At 46.2% G+C, this 23,220-nt stretch overlaps 1 protein-coding gene across 11 annotated transcripts in view; it reads right to left on the reverse strand.

Moving 5' to 3' along the window:
* LOC147029952 (ADAMTS-like protein 1) overlaps positions 1-23,220 on the reverse strand; it is a 545,848-nt gene that overhangs the window by 465,559 nt on the left and 57,069 nt on the right. Inside the window, exons 1-2 of one of the 11 annotated variants that reach the window (XM_085873495.1) lie at positions 15,907-16,193; positions 6,340-6,501 (exon numbers count right to left, since the gene is read on the reverse strand). The exons of 8 other annotated variants lie outside the window; for them this stretch is intronic. The gene's annotated coding sequence lies outside the window, so the exon portion shown is untranslated. Of the gene's footprint in view, positions 1-6,339; positions 6,502-15,906; positions 16,194-23,220 lie in introns of those variants that run through there. 2 more of the 11 variants (XM_085873498.1, XM_085873509.1) reach the window with 2 other exon arrangements.

Here is a 23,220-nt window from a genome sequence, read left to right on the forward strand (position 1 = left end):
GCCGCCACGTGCGCGCCTGCGGAAGTGAAGCCCGGTCCGTAAACGCACGCGGTGGATTAGGCGATCCCGCGGACGGACTGAAGGCAGGCTGGATAATGGATTTGGACCGGATGGGTTCTCCAGGCGGGCATGTGTGTGAAGCTCCGACGAGCAGAGCACATGTGTTCGCGTGGGGAAGCCCTCGAAACGCGAGGCTTGTTTTTGATGCGCAGGGTGATGTCGTGGCTGCAGGGTTGGAATCTGGCAGAAGGGAAATCCCTGCCGGATGGTACCGTCCGAGGAGGGACGAGATGCGCGAACAGCTACCATGACGTCACGGGGAAAGGAGCGCAGGTTGCCAGTTGCCGCGCTGCTGCGCGCATGAAAAAAAAGCAAGCCTCGCTTCGGGTGAACAGGATTCCCTGGGCAAGGGGTGGAAGACCCCCTTGTCGAGGGGGCACAGGAACTACTAGTTAGGGGGATGGGTTAGCGAAAGTTAGACCGGCTTCATGGGGCAGGGACAAGGCCTCATGGAGCCTGTGGAATGGATTCGGTAGAGGGATTTCAGTTTAGATTTAGCAAATGGGAATTGTTGGATTTTTTTTTTGGAGACATGGACAGACATGGAAATGTGTAGAGGGGACGTAGCTTAGCCACGTAGAGTAAATGGAACGCGCATGAGAATGAGGGATGACGAGGGAGCACGAGTTAGTCAGGGGATTTAGTTAGAAGGATGGCAGTAGAGAGTGTTGGAGAGCGTTGTGAAATGGAAAGTGTGTGGGACAGCGGGCCCAAGTGTGTGAGTGGAGCGAATGTGGTATGCATGGTGCGAATGACTGGTTGGGGGGAGGAGTGATTCCCACCCAAGTGACCCTGGGGTCAGGTTAATGTTAGCTCGTGGGTAATTCAAATTTATTAAAAGGAGGTCGTTTTGTTTGTGTCGAGAGAAAGCACGAAACCCGTTTGGAGGGGTGCAGGAGTTCATGGACCGGCTGGGAGCGTGGCTGTGGAAAGTCGAGTTTTGTTTATTGGGCACCCCGGGCACCGGACTAGTCGGCCAGAGTAGGCCAAGGGCCCAAGAGGGGCCGGGATAGTGTAGTGGGCACGGGCGACCCGTCGGAAACGGGACCCGTAGCGCCAGAATGCCACAGGGGCAGTGTAGTGGGCACGGGCAATCTTCGGAAGAGACCCGGGGCATCAACACGCCACGTGGGCATCGGAGGGGGGCAATGCCAGAGAGGGCAACCCCCGCATTTATAGGGAGCAGCTAGGCTCGGAGGCAGCCTGCAGGGCTGGGAGTGCCATGGTTAGAGTTCGGCAGAGGGGGAGTTCCTGCCAGTTGAGCCATGCTGCCCAGCCAGGAAATTGTGTAAGAGCACGAATGAAAATTTGAGGGCAAGGTCCAAATTTATAATGGACACCAACACAGGTGACGGGAATCATGGTTTTTAGAACCGATAGTTTAAAAGTGAGGCGTTTTTGGAAAGCTCCGGGGTAGTTTCAGGTGTAATAAATGTTAGGGTAGAGAGGAGATGTACCCCTTCGCACCATCCATCCCTTCGCTCGTTGTAGGCCACTGGACTCACCTTGGTAGATCACTGAACTCTGAGGAGGCCATTCTGAGGCTTCGTTGGGCCTCGAGACAGGACGCTAGTCTCTCCCTATTCCTCTCCAGACAGGGACCGTAGGGGTTGGGAGTAGGCGAGGTGGAAATGATAGGCGAGCCGGACAATGACGATAAAGGGGGTTAGGGAGACAATTATAAAAGGGAAATAAGAATAATAAAAATAAAGAGGGGCAAAATTTTGTTGTGTTGTGTGGCAAATTAAGGGAGTGGGTATGGACAGAGACAGGCAAAGGCGATAGAGTGGGGGGAGACAGTAGGCTAGGTCCGAGCCCGCCTTCAGAGTGGCTGGGACCACCGCACTCCCTCCAGATATGATGGAACCACACCAGAGACCAACCAGCTTCACCTGCCGGCCTGTTGTGCTGCAGCCGCCTGTACTGCATGGGCTTGCCTTGGCATGCCTAGTTTGCCTGCCTCTGCCATGACCCCATGCCTGCTTGCCCTTGTTTGCGTTTGCACGTGTCCATCCATCACCATGTGCGCCAGGAACATCCAGTTTTGCGAGGACTGCCCTGCAGGCACAGCCCGTGCATCCATCATGCTCATTTGTTTTTGCTACCATCTCCATCCACTCCCCTGCACCAATGACTTTGTAATGACTTTTACCTTTTCCCTTTCACAGATCACATGTCGTGGGCCATGGTTAAGTAATGGATAAGTTGAGTGAAAATTGTAAATACGTGGAACCGAACCTGCATGTTTGTTTTAGCGCCGGCAATTTTAGTTAAGTTGTCCGAATGAGTCTGAGAGTTTGATTAGTTAGTTATGCAGCGCATTAGGTTATTTATTTTTGGGACACGTATAAAGAAATGTCGCACTCAGGGATCGGAAGGTAGAACGTACTAGGGGAAAACTTACACATGCTGCTCACACGAAAATTTGACAACTTGGGATGAGTCTGTAAAAAGGGGAGGGGGTAGTGTTACAAATTTGGGAATTCGATTGCACACAACATACAGGTTCCTTTCGTCAGCTATGTCGACAAGTGCTTGTTCCCGAGATAGCTCACCTTTCATTGTTTAAATGTTCAGAAATCGATTAGATGTGCTGCGAATCGATTTAATACTTAAGGAACGAACAATGGAGACATCCCTCCCCCTCTTCTGCGAAGAGGAAGAAGAATCCTGCCGTCCCGTGACTCATGATGTCAACAACTCCCTCCCACCCATGGTTGAGTGGGGGATGGAGCACGAGGGCATGAGTCACACCGGGCGTGGTGGAGGGGGAGGTGGAGAAGGATAAGGACGAGATCCTTTCTTTGTTCTTGAGTAGTAAGCTTTTTGCTTCGGCAGAGAGTGGTCGCTCAGCAGACCTTCGGGTCCTGTTTGGCTTGGGTTAGGGTTGAGGCCTTCGGAAGCTTTTTGCTTTGGTGGTTCAGTGAGCTTCGGCTTCTGCTTGGCTCGGGAGAACCTTTTGCTTCGAGCTGCTTTGTTTTGGAAGGAAGTTGAGCCAGTTGCTCGGCTCGAGCTGCGAATGGTGGCTTCTTCTTCTTCTTCTTCTTCTTCTTCTTCTTCTTCTTCTTCTTCTTCTTGGTTCGTGGAGCTATTTGTGCTCCATTTTGGTTCCCGGCTTGGTGCGACTCATCGAACTCTTCGTTGAGGTGGTTCCTTGGGGAAGCGACGCATCGACGGGAAGGTTCGGCGCCTCGTCTCACCAGCACGTGTTGAGAAGCGTGGGAGGTGGTTCCTCGGGGAAGCGACGCATCAACGGGAAGGATCGGCGCCTCGTCTCACCAGCATGTGTTGAGAAGCGTGGGAGGTGGTTCCTCGGGGAAGCGACGCATCGACGGGAAGGATCGTCTCCTCGTCTCACCAGCACGTGTTGAGAAGCGCGGGAGGATTCGCGGGAGCTCGGGAAGGATCGCGGCTCGGCGATTGGATCCAGCTCGCTCTCGCTGGAGCCCGGGTCCGAACAACTTGAAGACCACACGAGGTGGAGAGGTTCGAGATAGGCTCTGGGTTTCAGCTCACCTGTCCTCCGAGCTGGAGCTCGTTATTAAAGGCCTCTGCCACCATTTCTTGGGTGTGTGTGTGTGTGTGTGTGTGTGCGTACGTGTGTCCGTGGGCCCGTCTAATAAGTCGGAACTGCTGTTAAGTGCAAGTGACTGTACACAATAAGTAGACGGTTGTAGTTCTTTTGTCGTGCTTTTGTTGCTTGTATAATTGCATACGTGTTTTGCCTTGTTTAATTGTATACGTGCTTTATTATAATAAATGTCCTTGTGTGAATGTAAACCTGTTCGTTGTGTCGATTCCCTCATTGAACTGCCCCATATTGCACTCGGAATATAGTTGGTTTTTAAATAACCGAAAATAGAAATCGGGTCCGGCGAGGTCTGGCGATAATACCCGCTCGGTTATCCCAGAACGGAATGGACCGCTTAAGCGGTTCGTGTCCAAGCAGGCGTTCGCCGAGGTACAGTCCCTCGGTAGGTTACCCGCACGGGTACTTATGTATATCGATATTCGGCGATTGACCCTATTTCGCGTGGGTGGAATACGGACTGGGCCGTGGTGGGATTAAAAACCCACCCATGACTGGTTTCTGGCGTTGTTCCAGAAAGTCACGACTGGATTGTCCGTTCGGTGGGCGAAGCAACCGCTATTGGATAGACGTGGTCGTTCGCACGCCGGGCGGGCGAGAATTCTACAGCAACATATATACATATATATATATATATATATATATATATATATATATATGTATATACATGTATAAATACATATATTGTTACGGATGTGGAAATTCGCATTACACCATAAAGGGCCCTCAGGTGAGATATCTCTGTAAGTGCATGTGTAGTTAGCCCAAACCAGTTGTATTGAGGGAATTTATGTGATCCATCTGGGCTGAGATGCTTTGAGTTAGCCATTTTTCTGTTCTATCTTTTATTTCAAACAAACAGCATCTCAACAACCACGCCATCCCCACCACACTACAACCACGCCACCTCCACCATCTACGCTACCACATCTTCGCCACTCGCCATTCAGTAAGCCCCGTGCGGTTACGATCTCCGCGGAGGAACAAACAAAAACCAACAACGATGCTCGGGGGCTTTTCCCGCCTGTTTCTCCCGTCGAAATTCTATGGGTGTGGGGTGTGGGGGAAATGTGATCGGTGTGGGGGAAATGTGATCCGAGCCAGGGGTCAAAGGTGAGAAAAGGAGGGGGCCTCTTTTTGGGGGAATAATTCTCTGGCCCTGAGCCAAAAACTGACTCCCCCGGCTCCCGCACGGGGCGGGGTGGAGGGAGAGCGAGAGGGCACGCCCCCTTTGAGAGGCTTCTCCAAGAAGCTCGAAGGGAGGTGGGGCCGAAAACGGGGCGGAGCGAAGGGTGGAGCCCCGCGCTACAAAAGGCGTACAGGACGGACCTTGAGGAGAATTGGTCTTCGGTTGGTCGAGTTGTTTCGAGAGTTTGGTTCTTCGAGGCTTCCTGTCTGCTTGTCTTGTCGGGGGAAGAGGTCCTGCGCTCGCGGCTTGGTGAGCGACCTGTGTACGGAGGCACGGACGGGAGACGCGGCAGCGCCGGTCGTGAGGTGGACCTGCGCGTCCGGACGAGGAGTGCCGGAGAGGGTTCGCCGGCCGCGAGAGAGGTCGGGGCCAGGCGCGACCACGCTGACGGTCATGGGAGAGGGACTCACCGGCCACGAAAAAGGAAGTCACGACTTCTTTTCCTTTTTCTTTGCTTTTTGAGTAAATGTCTGTGGGTGGCGCCGTCCGTCAAGTAGTATTGTTTTAAGTGTTGCCGTGTGTACGCGTAGTCGGTTGTAGCTCTGCATTTGCTTCTATTGTTTTAAGTGCATTTTTCTTTTCCTGTATATACGTGCCTTACGTGCCCTCTGTGTGAAATAAATGTGCATTGTGTGAACTTGTTCCCCGTTTCGCTGCGTCCTTTCCTTTGTTTGAATTTCCATCTTACATCATGTAAGGGGTTCGTAGTGGGTTTAAAACGCCGGTAATTAATCGGAACCGTCAAGGCCGACGATAACACCGCTCGGTTATCACTGTAGCACGGAACGGACCGCTTAAGCGGTTAGTGTCCGGAGTCGGCCTGTGGCGTGGTACGATCGCCCGGTCGACCACTCGCGCAGGTACTTAGGTCGGTCGAATTTGGCGAGCAACCCTATCTGCGAGGGTGGGCAATTGGCACGATCGTGGTGAGGTTAAACTCCCACCCCTGACTAGCTCCCGGCGTTGGTCCGAGAGGGTCACGACTGAATTGTCCGTTCCGGTGGGCGAGGCGGCTGCCATTCGAGTCGAGCGGCCGATAGCACGCCGGCGGGTGCGAATTCGCATCAATATATATATATCATGATATAGTGTATTAAAAACATATTGAGCCCGATATGTTCTCGTGGATCAGGCATTAAGTGGCGGAGGGTATGTGCTCTCCCGAGTGCACTTCCAGTTGGATCCAATTGGATCAAAATTCAAGGTCATAACTCATAACTTCGTCAAAAATGATCTGATTTACTTCAAACTAAGCTTATAGTGAACCTTATTCTATTTGTCACTTATAATCCTCCCCATTCCTAAAGTGAAAAATGCATATTTGTGAAGATCGGTAGGGTCCGAAGTTTTGGCGGGATTTTTTGTGCCTGGCACCACTTGTTTCATTCTGTTTCTCTTTCACATACTTCATCAAGCATTGAAAGGCAAATTAGTGGACAGACTGCAGTAACATTATAGGAAGCTACATGTGTACTAAGATGCTGTTAAATGAAAAACCAACCTCAACTAATTTCACAGTTCCGCAGTCATGTTCTTGCCTTTGAACAGGCTTCTCCTTGGTATATGATCCAAATAAAACTTTCATCTGGTGCTGTGGCATGAAAGACACACTGCAGTGTGGGGCACACCATCATTCGGAGCTGATGGTTCGCCACAATGTTGTCTTCATGGAAAACAAGTGAAAGATGTGGCATGTAAAGTATGGTGGGGAAAGATTCCCATGACAGGAAAGGTGGGAAAAGTTATGCTCGCTATCCTGAATGTCCACACCAGAGGGCTCGCTAGTTGATGTGGTATAGCAGTCAATTGCAAATTTAAAATGTTACATGAAATAAAAGGACTGAGAATAATATAAATACACTGGGGAAGGAGGATCCTGCCACACTTTTCCTGCCAGGGGCATTTTGCCTCACATCGTTCTACAACTCCATAACTACACACAAAACTAAGAGGTTACTTTGGTATTGTCCAATAACTATCAAACCATCTCAAATTACATTTGTCTTAAAGTGCAGCTGCGATTAATTCTGTCAAAATGAATATCAATATCAATGTCAAAAATATTATGGAATACTGTCATTCGATATACAGGGTGTTTCAAAAAGATTGATACAACTTTGACTTCCTGCCATTTATTTGTTTTTTGACCTGTACCGTTTTCCTTTTGAGGAGTTGGTGGTGCTATCGTGGTATTTGTTCTCTGGGATTTCGAGTTCGTAGTTCAACTATGCCATTGACAGTGAAGCAGAAGACAAAAGTGGTGGCTCTGTGGTGTGAGACTAAATCATATGTAGACACCCGCCGAAGGTTCTGCAGGGAATACGACCTCAGAACACGTGATGGACCCACAGATTGTGCTATTCAACGTATTGTGAAACATTTTGAGCACAAGGGTCCAGTGCACAACCAGAGCAAGGGCAACAGTGGTAGGCCAGCATCAGTGACCAAGAGCCAAGCCAACATTGACGCTGTGCGGGATTCTGCAGTGGACAGTCCCAATAAGTCCCACCGCCGGCTCTCCCGGTAGCTCGGCATGAAACAAACATTAGTCTGGTGAATCCTCACTAAAGAACTGAAGTTTTCCCCCATACATCATCTCTATTACACATAAAGTAAGTCAAGATGACATGAGAAGGAGACATGATATGTGCAATTGGCTCAGTGACAGGATGGAGCGGTACCCAAACTGGATCAACCTGATCTGGTTTAGTGATGAATCCCATTCCCACTTGAACAGTGTCATCAACCACAACAACATTTTCTGGGGGACAGAACCACCTGAGGAAGTACCTGAAAGGGCCTAAGGTCACATGCTTCTGCGCCTTCAATGCCAGATGGGGAATGCTAAGGCCCTCCTGGTTTGAGAATGGCAACAACAGCACGGTCACGATCAATGGTGAGCGCTTCCGGGCCATGCTCCAGAAGTTCCATAATGATCTAGCCCAAAAGGTCACCCCAAACCAGCTCAGCATGACCTGGTTTATGCAGGATGGTGCACCCCCCATACAGCTGGTGACACCATCACTTTCCTGTGGCAGCTCTTCAAGAACTGCCTCGTTGCCCTGGGACCACTCATGACTGGGCACCCCACAGCCCAGACTTGAACACTCTGGACTACTGATTCTGGGGGGCTGCCAAGGGCTCTGCCTATGTCAACCACCCTACCACACTGGATGATCTGAAGCAGGAGGTGTCAGACAACCTCCAGGCAGTGCCACATGAGACTTACAGGAAAGTTGGACAGAACTTTGGAGTCAGGAACAATGCCTGTCTGAACCGCGGAGGGGCACACATCGAGAACGTCAATTACAAGGATTTTGCGTAAATGCCAATTTCAGACCTTGGCCTCTCACGAACTCCAGCAGTGACTTACTGCAATAGCAATCAGTGATAGAAAGTACCATGTCATAAGCTTTCAAGAAATGTTTGGTTCATGTTCTTGAGGTTTCTGCTTCTTTGGAAATAAACATTTAAAGTTGCATCACTCTTTTTGAAACACCCTGTATTATATGTAGCTATGGATGGTAAAAGGAAAAAGCTGGCCACCCATTCAAATGTATATAAAATGATATGCTTAAAAACAACAATACAGTTCAAGAAATATTATGATCCAAACGCTTCAGTCGTTACCACAAAATGCAAAATGGCTTTCAAGGAGTGTGATAAACCATCCCACTATTTAGACCAGGTGGGGGATCAAGGTGGTGGGAAGTGTTTATTGGCATTTAGCCAAAGAAGCATTAGAGTTGGGGAGACAATTCATGGAAGAATCACACTCTAAATTAAATGTATTGAAAAATTGTTCTTACTAAAACCATGCCATAAAATAGTTTATATAGCAGCAAGGGAAAGAATGGCCCTTCAGGTTGATGTACATGCAGTGAACCAAGCTTTGTGCTGTCGAGTCTGGGTTAGATTCCCGACCCCACTCTAAACTGTTCGCAGGCAAGGTATTGCATTACAAAGTATTCTGTCCCTCGGATGGACATTAATCTGGGGTCCAGTCTGTTAGCATTTTAGTTGATGGATGTCAAAGATCACACTGAGTCCATATTGAAGAGGAGGTGAATTTTTGCCAGTACCTCAAATTACAAATTCCTGTGACTTTCAGTTGAATGTCAGGCCTGGCCAACCTGTTTGTGATACTTAAAAGCCGAAGACTTTTTGGCTGACCCCACAAGAAGGTCGTGATGAATGGAGCTGTTAAAGTAGTAGTTAATAGTCAGAGTAGTAATAGTAGTCAGTAGTCAGTAGTACTACTACTCATTATCACATGGTATTGTCACAAACATTAAAATGCAAAAGGACATTATTTTTGAGATTGGTAAAAAACAAGTATTGATCAGTTTTACTGGTAATGAATAGCATTAAAAGAACTTAACCAAGTGGTGGATGTTTTGCAAATCACAAATAAATGTGAAACACAGTCCATCCAAGGCCTTGTCATTCAGACATCTGCCAATTATATCTGACATCACACCATGACATTACCCATAAAGTGCTATTGCAAGCTGCAGAAGCTAAATGGAGAGAGGGGTTTATGGTGAATCAATAGTTTTATTTGCTGTCTAAAGTAGCTATTAGGAAATATAATAAAGCAATAACGATGAAGAAAGGCTGTGTCTTCAATCATGTCACAATGAGTGTATACTATCCAAACTTAAAGCGGGGTAGTCTGAAATGATACACAATAATGCTGTCTGTGTTACAATGTTAACACGTAAATTTTATACACACACAGTGACAAATGATACCCCCCAGTAACACACACAGTGACACACACACACAGACACACAACCTGTGGCCAATGACATTCTTCACCATGAGTAAACTTACAAATGCAATTCTGACCACTCCTCAACCACACCATACCCCCCTCCCCCACCACTTCAAAGCCTCAACCACCCACTCCCAACTCTGTCCCAACTTTACTTCCCGGCATTTCACAGGCAGGGTGATTCAACCTGTGCCATCCCTCAGATGGACGTTAAATGGGCGTCACGTCTGCTGACATTAAAGATCCCACAGTGTCTTTCGTGAAGAGTCAGCAAGCTATCTCTGGCACCATGAACAAATTACAAATTCCTGCCCACTTCCTGATTTGTAGTCGAGACCCAACCAGGATTGTAGCCAAGTAACTGATTCGGCAGCACCAACACTCTGCAGAGATGACGGCGGCAATGATACATTTCCTGCAATATTTTGATGTCACCTACAACTACAATGCAGAGAAGGAAAAGTGCTGTGATCCAGACCACATACATGGCACATCCGATTCAGAAAAAAAACCTTCTAAATGTTGAGAAAGATCGATTCTTGCAGATAGCCAATACAGACAGCATCATGGTTTGGCATGTATAATGTAGCAGAATTAATGTTTTAACTGCAGTTGTGAAAATTGTGGATTACTGCAATTTTCAAGCTTGGGATAAGTGAGCTCTCCAATGGAAATCTTGGCTCCCGAATCCCGAAGTATACTACGTCAGTAAAATGCTAAGCTGTGCCTTCCAAGCCATGCATCTCCGTCATCGTTTTGGTCTCTGGTTAAATAATTTAAAGCACACCTCAAATAATACATAAAAGTTTGCACATTCACGTCAAAGTAATCTAGTCTGAGTATAAATGTCGATCCAGCTGTAAACTGTCACCCTGGTGCTCCGCATGCAGGGCAAGACATCAACGTGCGCGACATCCATCAAATGGAAGTAAAACCGGGAGCCCTATTAGCTAGTGGATGACGTTAAAGATGTCCTTCACAAAGAAGAGACGAGTTATCCTCGACACCTAAACGAATGCCAAATTTCCATTCTAACCTACAGGGACACTGGATCAATGTCACAGTCCCACTCCCAGCAATGATACAAACCTGCAGTCAAATGCTGCATTCAAAATTATGAAGATAGCCAATGCATAATCAGACTATTAGCAATAAGTATCAGATTCTAATGAGGAAACATTACTAGATGATGAGTAAGGGTATTGTTAATATACACAGTTGCCGACAAAATTATTGATGTACAAATAAACATTCATTAGTTGTAAAAGTATTCAGCCGCTTTGGTCAGTACTTGGTGAAAGCACCTTTTGCAGCAATAACTGCTACGAGTGTTTTTGGGTAGATCTCTACCAGCGCACAGTGAGATGGTGAAATCTTTGTCCATTCTTCACGTCAAAATTGCTCTCGTTCTGTCAAGTTTGAAGGGGATTGTCGATGGACTGCAATCTTCAAGTCTCGCAATAAATGTTCAATTGGGTTCAAGTCAGGACTTTGACTGAGCCACTCAAGAATATTTATTTTATTCTTATTCAGCCACTCCAGTGTGGATTTAGTTTTGTGATTCGGATCATTGTTCTGCTGAAATGTGAATCTCCTTCCCAGTTTCAGATTCATGGCTGACTCAAGCAGATTTTCATCAAGGATTATCCTGAACTTTGCACCGCCCAGTGCCTTTTCTCCTGTCAAGCTTGCCAGTCCCTGCTAATTAAAAGTAGCCCAACAACATGATGTGACCACCACCATGCTTGAGGATGTTGTTGTTGAGTAGGGATGTTGTTGACTGAGTGATATGCAGTGTTTGGCTTGCACCAGATGTAACACTGAATTTAGACCAAAAAGTTCAATTTTTGTCTCGTCTGACCACAAAACATTTCTCCATATGGTTGCATTATCAAGATCCTTTTTCGCAAACTCCATACGAGCTTTTAGATGAATCATTTTCAGTAATTACAAGGACATTACAAGGAAATTATGCACAGGAGGCCATTCGGCCCATCATGCTTGCGCCACACCAATACCAGATTTAATAATTCCGTCAATACCCCTTCCCTTCGTGTGCAGCCTTTTGGCTGCTGGTTGCATCATTGATTAGGGGTGCGGATATGCCGCTGATGCAGTGCCCCTTTTACCAGTACACTGGTACTCATTTCGCCAACCTCAGAACGATGATAGGCTGAGTCAACCCACGGTGTTAATTCAGCGGCAAACGGGGCTTGAGCTCAGGACCCAAGGATCTGAAGCCACCACCCTAACTGCAAAGCCAACACCAGGCAGTCCATCGATGGCTTGTTCTTGCCACCTGTCCTTATTGGCCAGCTTTGTGAAGGGAACTGGATGTTGATGATTGATGACCACTGACCCCCATCTCAGACATAGAGCCTTGCAGATCTTTCAGTCATTATTGGATTTACAGTGACATTCTGAACCAGTTCCCTGCTTGCCCGGCTACTGAGTTGGATGGGTAACCTGATCTGCAGTGTCTGGGTGGTATGATACATCTTCCACTTCTTAATGATGGATTTCAACATGATCAAAGGGATAATGAGTGACTTTCAAATCTTCTTATAATCCTCTCCTGAAACACGCTTCTCCACCACTATATGTCTGATTTCTTTGGAAAACTCCTTGGTCTTCATGTTTGCCTTTTTGGTTGACCAAATGATTGCACCTTAAAACTCCTTAGATAAGTGGGGAGCTTAATTTTTAAAGCTAAACCACCGATTACATACAGGTGAAACTTATTGCACTTATTTTGTAACTTTTTAATCAAATAATTTGCTCCTGAAGTGATTTAGAGTTAATTAGACAAAGGGTTTTTGAATACTTATATAACTGAGAATCATCTGATTTTCTCTGTTAATCAAAATTATTCACATTTTATCTGCACTTTTTAGCTTTATCACTTTGGAGTCATTTGTGAACTCTGAAAGTTTGATTTGAAAACATCTTTTGAAAACTTTTGAGGGGGGTGAATACTTTTGCAGGGTGCTGTACATAGCATGAGCAGTGCTCAGCAAGTGATAATACAAAAAGTCACATACATCTAAATATATACATTGTGAAGACACTGTTTGCTAGAGTTTTGTTGCTCAAAATTGATGGTAAAAACACTGATCTTGAGTGTTTGTAAAATCCCAAACTGTGCGTTCCATGGTCATCTTGAACCACAATGAAGTGAGCAATCTGTATGCCTGCTGATTTGCATTCATTTACTCTTTATGAACAAGTCCCTATATTGTACTTCTCACCAATCAATATAAAGTGGTATATATTAGGTATAAAGGTTCATGTTTGGGTATCCACATGTTTTATGTCAAACAGAAACTGTCACTTTGAAAAACTAAGGAAGTTGAGAAGATTTGAAAGGTTTCTTGATCAGGGATCATGTTTTGGGAACAGATGCAAGATTATTCTATTTTTTTGCAGAAATAGCCACCAAAAACACAAACTGTACATGATAGTCTTGGCATAAAACCTCTGCTACTTTGTTGTAATGAAGCTATGAACTGGAGCAATACTTCATATGGTGGTCATGTCACCTCTGCTTTCTCCCTTTTGTTACGAGCAGTGTGGATGTGGTGTTAAATTCCTCTTGGTTATAATTCCGTAAATGAAAGATTGGCGTTCCGTGTGTGTGTGTGTGTGTGTGTGTGTGTGTGTGTGTGTGTGTGTGTGTGTGTGTGTGTGTGTGTGTGTGTGTGTGTGTGTGTGTGTGTGTGTGTCGCTCTCCTCCCCCTCTCGGCAGTTTCTGTGTACCAAAACAGCTCCATGGCAAGGATTATACCGCCTGATTTGATTTTTCCTTCCCAGCAGTCGTCAGGGCAGAAATTAGGAATTTGGTCAGTGTTGGTGATAATTTGCCGACTCTTCAGTAAAGACACTACTGGATCCTTAATATCAAACGAATGCTAGTCGATATGCAGCTTAACATCCATCCGAGGGACAGTACACTTTCTGATGTAACACCCTGCATGTGAAGCACCGATCCAACAGTTTACAGTCGGGTTGGAAATCGAACCCACACTAAACAACTTAAAGGTAAGCGTGCTACTTCTGCAGCATTTATGGTGTTGGATGGTGTTGGTTTTTGCCATAATTAAATAGGAGGTTCTCTGATATACATACGAGGTTGTATTTTTTTTTTCTTCATAGTTATCAAGCACTTATCACTTTGATAAAGCACTGAAACACCACACTTTTATTCCAGAAGTAGCAGCAATAACACAATATGCTCTGAAAGTTAACGTCCATCCAAGGGATGGCACAAACATTTATGAATCACCCTTGCCTGTGAAACACCAGGATGACACTTTATACGTGGGTCAAGATTCAAACCCAGGATAGACAGTGTTGACGTGAGTGTGTGTACCTCTGGGACATCATGTCAGCCCAAAAGAGACATTAAATACATGTTATACTAAAATTCCTTTATGGTTAAGAAAGAAGTGCCTCCAAATGTAAAAAAATTTAAAATGTTTTTTTTTTAATGTTGTTAACTCGAGAGCATTTTGAAAGAGGGAAAACATCTAAACTCACCAAACCTCATCCACCCCTCCTTCCTCCTCTTCTTCTTCCCCATGCAAATAATTACCACACGCATTTGAGGACCATAATCATTGAAATGGGTGGAAGTGTATAAAACATACCAACTGCCTTTTACAGTGAGGAGGTACCAATACCATCCACATATTATGTAGCCAATAATTGATTGAGTTTGTGGGGAGTAAAATGAGACATAAATTTGAAAGGAAAGGGAAGAGGGAAAGTGTAAAAAAGAAAGAGCTTGGGGCGAGTCAGCCAACAAGGCCTTAGTCTGTAGCTCATTGGAATACTGCTCTTCTCCATGGGCTGGGGCTCCAGTATCACATGTCTGTCCTTCCTATGTGGACCAGATGGCTCTCAAATCGAATGGAATCTCTCGTGTGGTGAGGCCGAAGCACAAGGCCTGTTGCTCTCACATTGCTGGCAGGTCAGTGGCCTCTCCTCCAGTCTCCAACACTCCACATCATCTCCAGGAAGCAGGTGTTATTCCAGTCTTATCGTCCGAGTTAAACTCCAAAAATCAAGATTTACTGCACACCTCAACGCTTTTGTTCCTCCTTTTTTTAATGAAACCACATTCCTGGGGCTCTTCAATCACACTCTTCACTCCAGGATTTCAACAGCAAGGCGCTACCATTCTACGTCATCCCACATGACCACACGCAATCTTTCCTACCTCCATTAACCTTCGTTGAGCAAACACTTTTACTCACAGGTTATTGGGTTTACTGCCCACAACCCCTCTTTTTGTGCTGTTCGTCCCTGAGGCTGCCATGCCCAGTCACCACTTTGCCTTTTCACTCTCTGTCACCTCACTCTTCCACAAGCCTAGATATTGCATAAGAAAAGAGAGGAGGAACATCATTAGGCACTCATAAGAAGAGAGTGCACAACGAATTCCAAGTCTCCTATTTTATCAACTTATTATGTACACTTCATTGTAGTCACTATTGTCACCACTGCTTGCTGCAAGAGTGACACATCATAGGCTTTTCCCAATTGGAGGACAACCGAGCATCTTGCTACTCACGAAAATACATCTCTCACTGTGCAAAGAGAGTGGAGTGATGCTCGGACACGCCAGTTAGAATAAGGAAGGAACAAAATAAACCTCATGATCACTGTTGTAATCTTTACTCCAAAATATAATCATCCCTGATGGTGATCAATAAGTAACACTTCGATTTGTTCAGAATGCTCGTCGGTTCTGCTTGTTTATGATTGACAGGTATGATGTTCATTACCGATGACGTCATACAATACTTCAAAATATGTAAAAAGTTTTAAAATACTTTTTGCATCACAAATCAATCAATCAATCAATCACAGTAACGTTGTTTGCACATTCTCTGGTCCGAGCAAATGTACTCGCTGTTGCCCTCACAAGGCAAAGTTGTGATATGTTGTAGTGTCTCACTAGTGCGCCTTTAGTAGTGAGTGCAGGATGTGCACTTCACGACCGTGCCATGAGCGAGGCCGTGCCGACACACACTGCGGATGGAAGTACGGAACGGACGCCTCGTCACGGCACTGATTACTTGCGCCATCGTAGCACAATGAACCATGCCGCTGCAAGTCTCCGGTTTACTGGCATCAAATGCATCCTTTTGGAGACCCAGCAGGCACCGACAACGTACAATCCCCCACACATCAATGCGCACGCGGGTTAAGCGCATTACAGCACGATGGCCCCCACCCCTGCAGTACATCTTTGCTGCCGTGATCAGTCTGTGTGCATCCCCAGCTCACCGCACACTCCGTGAGAGGGTTCGGGCTCTCTGTCTCTCTCTGCCCACTCCACCAGGCGCGCGTTCAGCCGCGGTGTCTGGCCATCCGCCCTCAGCCTAAACCCTTCCCGTGCGGGCCCAGTTATAACGGGCCAGAAGGGGGGGGGGTATATAGAGTCAGGAAAAAGAAAAATAACTTATTTGGGAGGGTAGTTTAGGCCTCCAGCTATCTGTTGTGCTGGATCTACTCAGAAAAGCACGCTGCACAGATATGCGTTCAGAGAGACGGCGATTTGCGCGTCTTTTACCGCCCGGAAGAGGAGGTGGGGTGGGGGGGGGAGTATTTTTTTTTTACGTGTGAGTTTCTTGGGGCGCGGCATTGGTGAGACTGGGGGGGAGGGGACCCAGATGGGAGGGGTTTGGATATAAGTGCATAACTGAAGGAAGCCCTGAGAGAAGCGCGCGCGTGCCCGCGCCCGCGCTCTCATAAACCTGCATACAAAGGGTCTCCAAAACGGGGGTGTTCACATCTCGCCAGAGCAGCACGACCCGGGACCGTGGCGCCTTCGTCGACACCACAATAAACATTAACAAACCAAATTCGTCCCTGTCTTTGCACTGCGGCTGATCGTTCGGGACACAATCATTCGTTTCTTATGAGAACAAGTCAGAAAAAAAAAAAACAGAAAAACATGTCGGGATGGACTTCCAGAAAAAAAACAACCAAGGAATAACAAGGATTCCTTGACACCACAATACGACACCACAACCATTTTACAGATTGCCATCACATCTTTTGACCTTTTTTTCTATATTAATCCCACAACAAATAAAATACACAATTACACCAACCCACACTACAAATCTATAACTACCACGAACATGAACATATTCATCATATAATTGTTACAATTGCAACACACACAGTCATCTATGACAAAAATGTCAAAATATGTAGGGATGGAAATCCATAAATTAATTGTGGTGTCATGCCTTCCTTGTCATTTCTTCCTTCCTTGTTAATTGCCGGAATCCTTCAGATTTCGGCAATTATTTTGGTCGGTTGTGTGTGTCATTCTGTGTGTCTGTCTGTCTGTGTGTGTGTTTGTTTACCCTGTAGCAGCCACACCGTTTCAGCGATCATGACCAAACTGGGTACAGACGTCGGCCATGGTCCAACTTAGACACTTGTCGTTTTTGGTGAATCCAGGTCAAAGGTCAAGGTCAAGGTCACCGAAAAACCGAAATTCTTATTTTTGCAATAACGTCCGCTAAAATGGTCGTATCGACTTCAACCCAAATCCAAAATGTGCATCTTCCAATACTGAATCCAACCATATGTCTCATTGGGGTGTCACACCAACACCCTTCTTAGCGGTCGGGGGTTGAATGTCAGAGGAGGGGGGGGGGGGTCGGGTCAAAAATTTCAAATTGCGATAAAAACGACATTTCAAGTCCGATTGACTTCCAAGTTATGACCATGACCAAACTAAGTGCTATAATTCATTAAACAGTAGCACTATCGACTTATAAGAACCAAATTAATTTCCAGGTGTTTGTTTTTTCAGAGATCATGGAGATATGACAAAGTTATTCCGGCAATTCCTTGCTCAACGAACAATTTCATCTGTTTGTTTGTGTACAGGATATTTCAAAAAGTTGTGGACGGATTCGGATAAAATTTTGTGGACAGGTTGGGTGTGTGACAAGGACAAACTTATTAGATTTTTGTGAAGATCTCGATCTGGATCCGACGACTAGATTTATTTGAGTGATTCTTCACCATTGAGAGATAGGGCCAAAAACGATATATTGCACGATATCTCAAAAAGTTATGGATGGATTCAGATGAAACTTGGTGGACATATTGGGTGTGTGACCATGACGAATATATTTGATTTTGGTGAAGATCCAAATCCAGATCCGACGACTAGAATTTTTTGAGTGATTCTTCACCATTGAGAGATGCAGCTCAAAAACGATATATAGCATGATATCTCAAAAATATATTGGGCCAAATATGTTCTCGTGGATCAGGCATTACGGGCCGGAGGTATGTGCTCCACCGAGTACCCTTGTAGTTCTTTCAGTGATCATTAAATTTTGTTTTGAATGAGATTACAGAGCCAGTGCAGATGACATCTGCTGGAAGACTGTTCCATGTGTTGATTATACTTGGGCTTGAAGCATTGTTGGCACTTACTTGTCTTGAATCTCATCTCATGGAATTTTAGTGTGGAGATTAAGCAATTGTAGGATTCTGAATAAAGTTGAACAACTTGTTTCATAATCATCAATATTAAGATTTTGTAAACCAGGATTATAGGCTCTCTGTCTGTCTCTGTCTGTCTGTCTCTCTTTTATACTCCAAGAATGGAAATCCAATATACTTGAGCCTCTCACTGTGTCATGTTCCAACATCCTCGTACTATTTTTGTGGCTCTTCATTGGACCGATTGTATTTCCTTTCCATCGCTTTTGACAGTTTGGTCCACACACAAGAGCAACACTCCAAGCTTTGTCCGATTAAGCTTTTGCAAAGCTTCACAGAATATTTCCTTTGTCATATTGTTAAATGTTCCTTTCACAAGGCCCATAGCCCGATTAGCTTTTGTCGTGACAATATGTACATGCTTTGTGACCTTCAGGTCTGAGCAAAATTGACTCCGAGATCCATTTCTTAATGGACTACTCCTAAGCTGACAACATCTTTGTCGGGGCATCGAATACCGGTGTTATTGGTTGTTCCTCACAATGTGCATACCACATAACTTATTGCTATTAAATTTGAGTTACCAGTTTTGTGCTCACATTTAAAGTTCCACCAGACAGTCTCTCAGTTCTGGTTTTTGACCTCTTTCCAACACTTGGCATCATCTGAGAATCGTTTAGTCTGGCATGGGACCCTCATTGAAATGTCATTGAAAAAATATCACAAATAACTCTGGCTCAGTACATTTCCTCATGGTATGCCACTACGGACTCTTTCCCCAAGTTCATACAGATCATTGATCCAGGACTCTCTGATCTCTACAGAACAAGAAACTCTATCCACTGCAGAACCTTGCCAGTTATTCGAATAGTCCTTAACCTTAGGAGTAGATGGTGTGGGATGCTGTCCGGTGCTTTTGCAAAATCATGCTAAAGTATCTCATAGGAATGACCGTCATCAAACAGCTTAGACCAGTGTTTCACACAATCAACTCATGAAACGTTGCAATACCTGCCTGAGTTGAATCCAAAATGGACATCATTCAGGAGTTCATTTTATTCAAGGTGCTTTACAACAAGGTCTCTGATTATACCTTCCAATATCTCAAGCAAACGATCCCTGAAAATATTGAGAAAACAAGGATGCAAGTCCACAAGCCCTAACTGCATCTTAAAAACGGCTTTTTACATGCAATGAAAGAAAGTAAATATGTACTGTACGTACATAGGTCGCAGAGATGGTAAAGTGCAACTAAATAAATAAATAATTCAATGGTGTGTGTTGGCAGTGGAGATGGGAAAGTTCATATATAAGAATAAATAAATAAATAAATAAATAAAGGTGGAAGGTACAATAGGTCGTGATGATGTTAAAGTATATATTGTTGTGGTTACCAAATTCGCAAACCACCATTCAGGTCCCTTAGGTGAGGTATCTCTGTAAGTACATGTGTAGTTAGGCCCGAACCCGTTGTCTAGTGGGAATACATGTCATTTATACGTGCTGCGACTCTTCAGGATAGCCGTTTTTCTTTTACTATCTTTATTTTGGACCAACCGCCATGATCACAACCACAACATCAACCACCGACCACAACCACCGCTTCACCACAACCGCCACGACCTTCACGTCACACCTCGCAACCGTAGCATCGCCACCGTTCTTGCCCCGCTGTGGGTACCGGTGTTGGATTCGTGCAGAGCGCGCGTCGAACAGCGTGTACAAAATCACGGATTTTGTGCTTCAAAAACGGATCAAAAACGACACACGCCCACTTTTTGCCGTCCAATCGGTGAGCGAGGGGCGAATTGGCCCCGCCCCCAGGGCGATCGATATATGCAAATTTGTGGATCAAAAAGCCTTCACGCCCACTTTTTCTCGGGCCAATGGGGAGCGAGGTGAAAGGTCAAAGGGAGGGGGTCAAAGGCGAAGCTACGGGGGGATAAAAGGACCGTGTTCGTCAGTCAGAGCAGTGTGGAAGTCTGGAGCCCGAAGCCTGCAGTAGCTGGAGAAGCTGAAGAGAGTCCAACGAGGAGAGCCCAAAGAAGAGTCCAGGGTGGAGAGTCCAGAGGCGGAGAGGCGGCAGCGGCGAAGGCAGACGAGGGGGTGCTCGCGACGGTGCCGGGAGCTGCACGCCCGAGGAAGGCCGGCAGCGCGACCTGGCCGAGGTGGAGACGCACACCAGGGATAATAAAGATCCTCTATACCCCGAGCATCAGCAACCCCCTCCTGTTTCCCCCCGCGCTGAGATAGTGCGACCAAGGGGGCCCCTTTTCCCACCCCCTGCCTGACACTGTCCGCGAGGCCCGCGGAGTGAGGCGCCATCGCCGCTCCGCGTCTCATCACCAGACGGGTAGGCGCGACCCGGTCTCGGCCTCAGGCCCGCCTCATTCTTGAGGGATTTCTTTTCCTTGGTTTTGGGTATGTGTTGTCGGCGCCGTCTGTGAAGTAGAATTGTATAAGTGTTGCCGTGTGCTCGGTAGTCGGTATTAGCTCTGCATTGTCTTCGCTTTTATATTTGCTTTTTGTGTAAATGGAATTGTGTTTTCTTTTTTTTTGTGTGCTTTTGGTGGAATTGTATTTGTGTGCTTCCCGTGTGCCGCGAATAAATGTGCTTTATTGTTGAACTGTTCTCCCGCTTCGCTTCGTCTTTTCCCCCATTGAACCCTCATCTTGCTTCACGTAAAGGGTTGGTAGTGGGCTGAATACGCCCGATAATTAATCGAACCGTCGAGGTCGACGATAACACCGCTCGGTTATTCTGATAGTACGGAACGGGTCGCTTAAGTGGCCCGTGTCCGAAGTCGACCTGCGGCGAGGTGCGATCGCCCGGTCTACCCTCCGCGTGGGTACTTAGGTAGGTCGAATTTGGCGAGCAACCCTATCCCACGCGGGGGCTGATTGGCTCGATCGCGGTGAGACCGAAAGGTCCACCCGTGACTGGTTCCCGGCGTTAGTCCGAGAGGGTCACGACTGGATTGTCCGTCCGGTGGGCGACGTGCCGCGATTCGAGTTACGTGGCCGTTCGCACGCCGGCGGGCGCGAAAACAGCAACAATATAAATAAATAGTTGAAGGTGGTATATAGGTCGTGGTGATAAAGTGAATATAAGTAAATAATCCAAGGGGGTATCAAAGTTGTAGAATGGTAAAAGGTATATAAATAAAGAAGAAATTAAATTTGGTATGTTGGCCATTGTGATGGTAAAGTATATTTTTTGTATACAATGTCGAGGCTCATGGAGGCCACTAAAAACGGAATGAATCAAGATGTAACAGACCAAAAGGAAAACCAGAAAGAGGAGAGAAACACACCAAAAGCAGGAATGAGGGACAAAAGAGAACTAAACTTGGAGAAATAAGGGATGAGGGGTAGAATGAGGACTTGGAAAGTACGCACAGGGTGAACAAGATGGCTATACAGCCACAACCTCTGAGGAAGGAAAACTGGAAATTTGGAAAGATGTGGGCTTGGTGAGGGTTAACAGAGGTAGAAAAGATCAAGGTTGTCGATGGTGGTGAACAACTGTCTTGAAGCCCTGGAGAAAAGAATGAGATTGAACAGACCGATGAAGTTGGTTCAACAGGTGAAAAAAAAGAAGAGGAATGAATGAGTGCAGGTGAACAGTGATTCTACATTTTGGGAGTTTCAGCAGAAGGGGCTTGCTGACAGATCACGTGCACCCAATAGAAACCTGGGTTGATGGGCAGGGGAGGGGGGGGGGAGTAGAGTACAGAAAGAGCAGGGAGTACAAGACCAGAATGGAGGCAGTAGAAGACAGAAAGACCACCGACGTGTCTGTGATGTGAAAGTGATAGTCCCATATGATCGGTATATAAATAAATAAATAGTTGAAACGTGTGTTTGTAATGGAGAAGTGTATATAAATACTTTTTCCCGAAAGCAGATACAATCCTGTACTATTCTCAACAGTATGATTACCTCTGCTATCGAAGGTGGGGATGTAGGTTAGGTTTTCACCCCTGTCTGTTTGTGTGCAGGATATCTCAAAAAGTTATGAATGGATTTGGACGAAATTTCGTGGACAGGTTAGGAATGTGACAAGGACGAATTGATTTCATTTTGGTGAAGATCTGGATCTGGATGAGAGGTTTAAATTTTTATAAGTGATTCTGCACCATTGAGAGATTGGGCCAAAAACTATGTATATTGTTACGGATCTGGAAAGCATATGCATTCAAACATACAGATGTCCCAAAGGTCAGTTATTCCGTTGAGTACATGTGAGACAGGTCCCTTCCTTTTGTCTCGTGGGAGAATCAAAGGTGTGCATTGCGATGTTATTTTAGGTAGGTTATTATATCCAATGAACCATCCAACAAACCATCCAACGACCATCCAACAAATCATCCAACGAACCATCCAACAGACCATCCAACAGACCATCCAACAAACAAACCGACAACACCACTGAATAAGAGCTTTACTCGCCTAACTGGCGACTCGCTGTCCGAGGCAGAATCTCTGGTAGTTCCTTCTCGGCTTCCACAAACTTTGTAACTTCTTCTTGACGAGTATGGGCATGCGTGGAGTGGGGGCGGGGTTTTCCCGGCATGGCCGAAACCCGCCTAGAAAGGGCAGACCCATGGGCGCCCCGTCCAATCAGAGCAGACAGTGACGTCTGTTCCACCGAGCCACCGCCCCGTTCGGGGAGGTCCATAAAAGTTACGACGCCATCCTCAGCGGAGAGTTCTGAGGGGGTTCGGTCGTTGGTTCTGAGTAAGTCTCTTGGAGGAGGAACGAGAGTTCTTTTGGAGGAGCAAGTTGGTTGGTGTGCGCTCTACATTTTGCTGGCGTTCATGCAGTTTTCCTGAGTCCTGTCTGCGACCCTGATCTCCGCCCCGGGACTCAGAATGCCCCGCTCGGTTTCCTCCACGGGCATGAGCCCCACGCATGTGACTGTGGGCCGAGCCGCACGACCAATAGCAGGTGCCGCATCACGGAGCACACCCTCCCTTCAACGTGCAGGTACCCACGTGAACTGCGACCCCCAGCTTGTCTCTCCCTTTCTGGCTGTGGGGATCTTTCAATAAATCGTCTGAGTGTGTGGGCCCGTCGTATAAGTAGAACTGTTAAGTGTTTTCCATCATTGTAAATTCTTGC

Source organism: Eptatretus burgeri, chromosome 3 (genome assembly GCF_056783735.1).
Source record: "Eptatretus burgeri isolate ZD-2024b chromosome 3, Ebu_testis_v1, whole genome shotgun sequence".
In the NCBI taxonomy this organism is placed as follows: Eukaryota; Metazoa; Chordata; class Myxini; order Myxiniformes; family Myxinidae; genus Eptatretus; species Eptatretus burgeri.